Source organism: Lytechinus variegatus, chromosome 8 (assembly GCF_018143015.1).
Source record: "Lytechinus variegatus isolate NC3 chromosome 8, Lvar_3.0, whole genome shotgun sequence".
NCBI classification, from domain to species: Eukaryota; Metazoa; Echinodermata; class Echinoidea; order Temnopleuroida; family Toxopneustidae; genus Lytechinus; species Lytechinus variegatus.
Genome location: NC_054747.1, coordinates 43,411,345 through 43,421,593, shown reverse-complemented (window position 1 = coordinate 43,421,593; position 10,249 = coordinate 43,411,345).

The window sequence follows — 10,249 nt, the reverse complement described above, 5'->3', positions numbered from 1 at the left end:
CTGAGCAGATTTCTGCTGTCATTAAAAAGATGTGCATCTAACTAAAAAATTAACACAAGCGCAAAACGCTAGCTTAAACATACTGACCAGAAAAGGAACTTGTTAAAGAAAGCATTTAGTGACCTCTTTAGGATGCATCTTTCACCAATCGAATGAGAGTGCGAAGCGCAAGCTGAAAATTTGCAATATTCCAGCCTTAAAACATAACTTAACTTGTATGTTTTATAAAGAGTATTTTTATTACGAAAAAACACGAAAAACGGCATATTTATTTTTGAAAAAGGAACTTTCCTATTTTGGAAATATTCATTCGCTTTTTTAAATTTCATTTTTGGGGTGCAAGTGCCCCCTTCCTCCCTCCCGGCGGATTCATCTTTCGTCAAATAGGGGGGGGGGCAAGAAATTTTTTAGCCATATTTTCCTCGATCGGCAGCTTAAAGTTGATTTTTGTTTTTTTCTTTAAAAGGGGTAGTCTTAACAGTCAATAATTAGCTTTATACTTATAAAATAAAGTAAACACGTAATAACAAAACCATTTTTTAAATAATGCGAGCGCGAGCTTTATTTTTTTTAAAGTGATTGGTTAACATTGGTTGGACTTTTTACAAATATGAGCTAGAAGGTCAAACTTGTCACCTGTTTCTGTGATATGTTACAAAAATGAAGCCCTGAATAAATTGCATTCGAAAGGCATTATTTAGAGCTTCAAAAATTGAAAGATAAAGTGTCCGGAAACACCATCTTAATTTCATCCCATACAGATATGTGTACTATTTAGGCGTCTATAAGAAACCTATTTACAAAATCGGGGTTTGCCTTGTAGTTTTAGCTTTTCATTCTAAACAATGGTTGTTTTCAAGGTTTATTAGTTCTAATACATGCACTTGTACACATGTTTCATCTTGGTTTTAGAATTTTTTAAATCGGTTGCTCACAACGTTAAACAATAACTTTAATATGACGGGCAATATGTCTGTGATCTTCAAAACGAGATGCCTATGTAACTAAATTCAGATAATAACTGCGAGCAAGAAGCGCAAACAGAAATTTTAAATATATAAAGCTCTGACCTGATCTAAAGGGAACATTTTAAGAACTTTTTGCAGTTAGCCATGAAGACGATGCGTGTTTCAATCAGTGGCGGCGGAACATATTTTCCTTAGGGGGGGGGGGCAAAGCCAAAAAGGGACCAATAGGGGCAATTTGGTGGAAACGTATATTTTCACCATGAGTTTATCATCTGTGTAAAGAGGTTGTGTGTTTTGTAGTAATTGAATTGAGCAAAAAAATTATGTGATCACTGATTGATAAATTATATATTTACGTTTCATTTCTGCGAGCGTTGAGAGCAAGCGGTTTGGGTGAAAGAAATCAAATCTGAAAATGTAAAATTCGCCTTTTTGGTCAATTACTGTTAAAAGGGCATCCTTGTGAGATGTTGCGAGCGAATCACGTTCTCAAACTTTTGAAAGTTTAATGTAGGCCTAGAATGATAATAATGATATAGATATTATTTACCCAGGGAAGCCACTTCAGTTCTGAAAACTGTTCTCCCAGCTATTATTATTTTTTTTACAAGAATGCTTAGAATGTCCAGTTTTCAGGTTGGAAAATCGGAAAATTTTTGCTCACGTTTCTCGCTCGCATCAAGTAATGTTTATTGAGGAACTCATTCTATTCCTGGTTACAAAAAAATATAAAATGTCCAGTTTTCAGGTGGAATATCACAAATTTAAGCTTGCGGCTCGCGCTCTCATTATTTAGTTCTTGAGATTTATATTCTATGCATGAGTCACTAAATGCACCCTTAAAAGATTACTTAGAAGCCTGTTGCATAAAACTTTTTACCTGAGAAAACTTTGGTGAAAATTGAAAACTAAGGTTAGTCTGATTTCCGCCATTGACTTTAGCACAGGGCAAAAACTCCGGTAAAAACAACCTGAGTTTTCTTAGGTAAAAAGTTTTATGCAACTGGCCCTAGGTCAGTATATAAACAAATTACAGCTCGCCCTCGAGTTAATTCTTTAGAAAGATACACATCTTTCTCACGATTACCAAAAATGCTCAGTATGTTTAAAGTTCACGTCTTCCCCTCCCCTCCTGGAGCTACAATGTAACGTTTAGATCTACTATTTGCATGTAGGCCTGTCCTTGCTAGCTAGGCCTAGGCTATAGACTAGGCTGGCCTATAATAAAGGACTATTGGCGGAGCTAGCTAGGTCAGGATTAAGATCTAGGTTTGGACCTAAAGGCCTGGTCACACCGCCCGAGCGTTGTTGGAGCGGTCGTGGAGCAGTAGGGAGAGGGGGTCGAATTTTGCTCACAAAATTGGGGAAAAAATCAAAAACAAAAATCGAAAACAAAATAAAAACAATCGAAAATGGTGAACGGGAGCAAGCGGTGATCATTTTTGTCTCTCTGCTCCACGACCGCTCCAACGCTCAGGCAGTGTGACCATGCCTTAAACCTAGATTTTAATGGGGTTTAACATAGGCCTACACATATGTAGATGTACAAAATTGAATAAAGTTGACTAGACCTAGATCTAGCCAGGCCTACATTACACCTAGGCTACATAATGCGCTCGAGGCCGGCCTGGTCCAAGCTCGTACCGGGCCCGGTACCTTGCCCATATCACATCCGCATTTGTTGCACTTTTGTTTTGAAAAATCTGCAGCGAATTATTTGTGTGAGGAAATTCATCATAGTTCATGTTGGCTCTAAATGAAATCACCAATTTTGAGACTGATAGAAGCATGGAAAGAAATGAAACTTTGTGCAAAGTAAAATATAACATAAGTTTTGATTATTTTTCAAGATCGTGATGTTGCATGAATTTTATATTTCTCCCCATCACAAAATTCCACCTTTTATTGTCACTCAGAATATCAGACCGAGTACACGGTCTCGAAGTTCGCGTAGGTGGAGTGCAGTGTACTAGTGGTAATGAAGTGGAGTGGAGCCTGCACAAATTTCGCTCGAGGTACCATACATGTAGTCTACAGTGTTTACACTTAATCAGCATTTGGCTCAGAACAAAAAGCCGATGCAGAATCGGCTTTTGGTTTGCGTTTATATGCTGTTACAGCTCGCGGTTCAGAACCGCGAACCGCTTCAAATGCCAATAAGTGTAAACACGGTAATATAGTCTGCGCACATGCGTATCTCCGCGATTCTAGTAAAAGAAGATACGCAACAAACACAGTGCATAGACAGATATTTATTGCAAAATCCGACTCACAATGGTGGAAAATGATGAAATATTGGCATTTCTTGTGACTTTCTCATCAAAATCTCCAAATCACGTGCAAAGACACAGTGAATATGTGCGCAGACATGGGGAACCATTTTTTCAGTCTCAAAATGACTGCCTGAGGTTTTTCCAAGAAAATCATATATTTCTTTCACATTTTTATGAGATATTTGGTACAATAACTCATAAAGATATAAGGAACATTATTAACTAAAAGATTTTGTGAAATAAATAGAAATTCATATTAGATCTTAGCTCAATCGTGATGTTATGTGCGTAGACTTGGCGACCACTATCATATAGAGTTACATGTACATGCACAAAGCACTGCAACAACGGTAACAATGCAGTGGCAATTGAGATCATTCATGAATATTCACTCGAAATCAATCACTGAATTTACCTCAAAAGATTGGAACTAAATGTGGGAAGTCCCACTCCTGAATCAGGTTTGTCACACCCAAATCTTTTATTTTCTAATAGGGAGATTAAACACGATTTTTCCAGGGCACTGCAGCGTTCTCCAAGTCGATCAGACTCAACGCCATCTTCCGACAACTGCGCACGCGTACGCATGCGCTTTACGTCATGTGCCGATCTCGTACGTTGTAGTTGTAGAACTCTTGTACAACCCTTTGTCTACGGACCTTAAACAGGTCCATTCGCCCTGTTTTATACAGATATTTATCAAAGCTTAAACATGTGCTGTTCAAAAAATTATACAGCACCTCTTATACAGCGATATTTTGTACAGCGTTTTTCCTGTGTAGGCTTGATTTTCATTTGGTTAATCATTGTCAAAGCTTAAAAAAGGTGTGGAGAAACAAGTATTACAAGTATTAAATAAAAATTGAAATGTAACCCACTTTAAATGATAAAAACTTAGTAAAAAAATGCTTGAGATGTCTGATATGATCTTTTGTTCAGATTTAGTTATGTCCTCAGATCAAGCTTGCACAAAAAGGGTACATGTTGTGCTTACAAGTGTTGAAATTTCAATTTGGGTGGCAAAATTGTTCAGATTTTTGTTACAAAATACTTGAATGTAACTGTTTTATTTCAGTTGACTAAAAGTGCAAGGGAAATGTATGAGAAATGTTTCGCCGGTTGAATTTGATTTCACCCTTTTCCCGTGACACTGCGTGAAAACAAGCATTTCTGCGCAAACAGAATTCTGCAAGCTTTACAAAAATGGACAGTGCTCACTCAAGTGTAACATTCTGTCAAAACTTTTACTTTCCTTTGATAGATGAGACCCAAACCTAATATTACATGTGAAAAATACCCACATGTTGTATAGTTTTTAATTCCTAGGTCTTTTACAAAGTGTAAACTTTTTCTTCATACGCACTGTATAGTATGACGAATATGACCTCGTATTCAAATAGATGGTGAAGTGGTTTAGAATATTTCCTCACATTGATGCCAAATTCATTTGAATGCGCAATTAAAATTTTATTGAGAAGTTTGAATTGGGTAGTAATAAAGTTCAATAGCAACATGTCGAAATCATGAACCCATATCAATTCTTGCAAAATAATTATGAAATATTCAGGTGCTAAAGAACCTGTGCAAAATTTGGTAGAAATGACATAAATTTCATTTTAATTGTGGAATGCCCTTCATAGTTTCCGCAAGCCCGAAATTTCAATGCACACACACATTTTAAAAAAAATGGTACGTATTGTTGATCATAACTGATCAAGAATTACCCAGTAAGAATTTGTAGTAGTTAATGCGTTCGACAATAATTTGAACAGATCTAGCCAATCTCTATGATGGTGGGTGTGAAAGAATATGTCTAGATCTAATTAGGATCTGGATTGATCTAACTTGGTCTATATTAATTCTAATGTCAAAGAGACGATAGAACAAAATTATCTCGTATGTCTAGTCATTTAGAGATATCGTTGTTTAAACTAAGTTATATTAATCTATTGCCAAATACAGTTAGGCCTAAAGTTTAAGGCGTAACGTAGGCTACTCATAAGCTCTCTGCACACAACTTGTCTGTGTGGTGAGTCCATGCAACAACCATCACAGTTTACAAATATTAAAAAAAGGTATTTCAAATATCACTTTTATAAAAAAAATACTCACTTCTCTTCATTTATGGTTTGTTTTCATAATAAAGTCCAAGTTTTCTCTCAAATGAAAATTTAATTAAATTACTATAGCCTCCAGGCTTTGACCCCTGAGCGCGATTTTTATGACAACATTCACAAGAATAAAACATATTTTTACTTTGTAAAACTGATATGTATGAGAACAAGAAAGCATAGAAGGATTAAAAATAAAATTTTGATCAAATTGCAAGGAAATTTTGGACAATTTGTATTTCAGGGCTAAAAAAAGCAAGACAATACAAAAAACAATACATGACACTAGAGTATACAGGTAGCCTTATTTTTGGCTGGCCTGCACTAAAAATTTGCTGTATTGAGAATAGAGATAGTGTTCAACAAAAAGAGGTAATGCTTTTGAAAATATGTCTTTAAAATAGCTGCAATCATACTTTTTATTTCAGCTTATTTTCATTTATTAAATGTATTTTACAAAAGAACACACACAAAAAAGTTACGAAATATGTGCATTATATTAAAATTACAATGAAAATAATCTGTATTTCAGATTATTTTGAAGAAAAAAGAGTGGGAACGTAAGAAACAATATTGAAATCAAGAAAAGAAAAGAACGTAACATCAAAAGGAATGTGAGAAGAGAAAGTAACTGACTTGTTAAAGAAAAAATATAATGTATGAAAGAGAGCGAAAAAGATGAAGAAAATGAAACAGAGTAATAACAAGAGTATAAACAGAAAACAAGATTATAAATCAGAGAATGGAAAAGAAAGCCAAAAAAAGGAGAGGAAAATGATATATGGGAATATGACGAAGCCACAAAACGGACAAGGAGAAAAAAAAAGTTTACCACTAATGAAGAAAAAAAGAAAACGAACATGTTGGAAAAAAAACTAAAGAATAAAAACACGAAATTCAGAAAGAAAGGAATATAAAAAGAGGGGAATGAAGCAGTTTATCACTAATGAAGAAAAAAAAGGAAACGAACATGTTAAAAATAAACTGAAGAATAAAAACACGAAATGCAGAAAGAAATGAATATAAAAAAAGGAAAAGAAGATAAGAAAAAAGCAGAAAAAGTACAAATGACCTGTGATAAGGTCCTTAAAAAATAAAAAGGGAGAACGCGGAACAATCATTATCATGTGGCTTACACTATTCGATTCAAACTGCGCATGCGCTGTACGGGTTTCCGCCCTTTGATTTCTCATAAATTAGTAACTTTACGCCCCCACGCGCGCCAACCGATCCACAAAGATTCAAGAAGCATAAGGGCGCTAACTTTTCAATCGACTATATTATCTGGAATTGTTTATATTTTCTCGTAATTTGTTAATATGAGTTCAAAGATATCTTTAAGCTTTCTTGTGTGAAAAATTAAAGGAAATAAACAACTATAACATTGCGAAATCCATCTTTAAACATTGTCCAGAAACTTAAAATGCTATTTTCTCGAAATCGTTTTTGCGCGCTTGAAATCAGTTGACGTCACTTTACTTCTCAGGCGACGTAATGTAACTGTCATTTCACAATTAATTCTATATCATCTTCCATTTTCTATTCAATAACGTGGGTAGATATCTCTCGCAAAAGAATATTATGATGATAATGGCCATCCTTAAAAAAATACACGACTGAACAATTTTGGTGAACTTGAGGCTTAGGGTTAAGGCAAGACAGAGGTCGCCATCTTTCACTGAAAGTAATTTTTTAGATTTTTTCTTAGAAAGGGCCTTTCTTCCCAAGCTGTTGACTCCCTCCCCCCCCCTCCCAGAAAAAATGTGAAAGAAAAATGAAAAGAGGAAATGGGAAGGAAATAAAGTGGAAGAAGCCAAGTAAAAAAAAAAGGAATATCAGTTGCGATTTTCCCCCTTAACAAGGTGTGGATCGGGGGGAGCGGGAGAGGCCGAAAAGCCATTGCCTCCCCCCCGTAAAAAAAGAGCGAGAGGGGGAAGGGAAGGGAAAGGGAAGGAGAGAAAAGGGGAAATATAGAGGAAGGAGAAAAGAAAAAGAGGAAAATGAGAAAAGATCATTTGCCATTTTTATCGCTTCTTCTATCAGCATTGTACAACTGTCATTGTACAAGTGTATCTATTTATTTATTTATTTATGTCTGTTATGTCCTGTTTGAAAACAAAAATATTAATATAAACTCATAACAGCAACAAAACAAAATGGAGAAAACAAACAATTTTACAGAAAGAAAGAAACGTAAAAGTAATCTTTCTGCAATGGAGATTCTAAAATGAACTAGAATTTTAATTCGTCATGAGGACGAATTAGGTGATCTGTCTCTGATTTTATGAACATGAAGACAATCAGCATGTTTATTGAGATAAATATGATCATCATGATGAAAACTGAACTTTTCTTACAAAAAGAATATGTTGAATACTCTTGAAAAAGAGGGAAATGAGAATATGTGAAATGCATGTAGGTGTAGGCGATTTTAATCTACTTAATTGTGCGATATTTGAACTTATATACCTTGTAATGGTGATTAAGAAACATTTGTGAAATGTTGAAAAAAAAAAAAATGTCCACTTTTGGGTTCGAACCAGGGACCCTAAGGACGCAAGTCTGATGCCTTACCCATTGAGCTACACGCTTCCCATAGACTTAACACATAAGCAAAACGAGAAGATCTGAAATCCAATTTTGCAAGTGAAATACGGGCATGATCCCGGCATCTGATCGGAAAATGGAGACCACATTGCGATAGCTTACAATCTCAGCTACAACATACTCAAAGCTCAGAGAAAACCAACATACAAAAATGGAGATATTGCTCGCGAAATAGAGGAATGTAAAATCCAGTTTTGAGAAAAAGTCATTTCCCATAGAGATTGCAAACAAAATGAGCGAAAATGACATGCCTCTATAACTTGCCTATTTTTAGGATGATCCATTCCTCTAAAAGTGAATTAAAGGGGAATCCAACCCAAATAAAAACTTGTTTTTATAAGGAAAAGAAAAATCAGACAAGTTGATAGGTGAAAGTTTGAACAATATTGGACAAACAAAAAGAAAGATATGAATTTTTAAAAGTTGTAAATATTGGAAATCACTATACCCATGGAGATTTCAAATTGGCCGCATATGGGATGTCATAGTGATGTAAGGCAAGGACTACTCTTCCATGTACTCCAATACATTTTATGGCTAAAATGTCATTTTTCCCAAAAGTTTTATTTCAAATTATATTTTTCTTTCATGAGGACATAAAACAATATACTACATGGGTTATATTTAGATTACTGCCCCAGGGGAATGGGTACTTAGGAGAAAACCACAAATCCCTGATAATAAAGTACATGGCCTATGGGAAAGTTGTCCTTGCCCCTTGTCATAATTTACTTACCCAGTTGCCAATTTGAAATCTACATAGTATTAGTGATCTCAATTTTAAAGCAGCTATAACTTTCTTATTGCTTGTCCAATTTCTTTCAAACTTTCACCATTCTGTTTAATTTATTTTTCTCCTTCCCAACACAACATTTTATGGCCAAGGCTGGATTCTCCTTCAAGCCATCAAATAAAAGAGAGCATGTTCTCAGCTACAACATATTGAAAACTGAGCAAAAATAGACAAATATTTACAGAATTAGAGTCAAAGTTGCATAATTATTATGACGTCATAAGTAGCAAAATGGAAATTTTGAGTTCCGACGCCATTTTGATGACGTCATGATAAAATTTCGGGTCAAATGAGACATGAAATCACATCTCCCATCCATACTCTATTCGAATATGAAAAAAAAAATGGGGGTCAACGGACTACCTTAAGAGCTATAATGAATTTTGTATAGGCATGTTTTTGCACATATATTGTCTATGGTTAGTGCGCGCGCGCGCGCGCTGTAAACTTTGATGGAGGCTAATTCCTTTATTACTTGTCGTAGAAGGTTGATCAAGGTATCAAATTGTTCAGAATTATATTATCGGTGCATTGATATGAAAAAAATGGCAATCCTATGTTTTATAGTGCCGTTACGCGCGGGAACGCGCGCGTAACCGTGCGCGCACGCAAATTTTTGAAATGCTTAAAATCACCTGAAACATACTCTACTTTGGTCAAAAAGCGATTTTGAGCATTTTAAAATTTTGACGCGCGCATACGTGCACGTCGTGACCTTTACATGACCTTTGATGACATGGACAGTTGACCCTTGACCTGAAGTTGATGTGATGTAAATATGGTTAATTTTTGATAATTGATAATGAAGATACGATTGATAATGTGATTTTACAAAATGGCGTCTAGATGACGTCATGATGACCTTTTGACCTTGAACTTGTTTCGTTCACATGACATGGTAAGTCCCCATATCTGATGATATTTTGAAGATAATTGATGATGTAGATTTGGAGATTTTATGGTAACAAGAAAAGGGTGGAAAAATAAAAATTAAGAAATAAATAAATAAATAAAAAATGATTTTTTTACGAAATTAATAGTTGATCTGTCGATTGACAAATCACCTAATAACATAATGGTTATTTTTTCTCAGCATTTTGCAGGAAAAATTCTAGTTCACGATATATTGTTAAATATTTTTTCTATTAATAACTGACTACAACTTCTTTATTCATTAAACAAATCCATATATACGGAGAAGACGCATTCGTGTATGTAAATAGAAAACGGCAGAAATCCATCAATGCACAACCGATGTGTACCACAAAGTAAAGATCACCAATGTGGTTGCAAAAAAACGGCAGAAATCCATCAATGCACAACTGATGTGTACCACAAAGTACAAGATCACCAATGTGGTTGCAAGATGGCTTGGATCGACCCATGATAGTCGGATCCTCACACACAGCAACATTTCTGCAGAGTTTGAGGCTGGTAGAAAGGAAGGCGTCCTCGTTGGTGACAGTGGATACCCCCTCAAGCCTTGGCTGATAACAC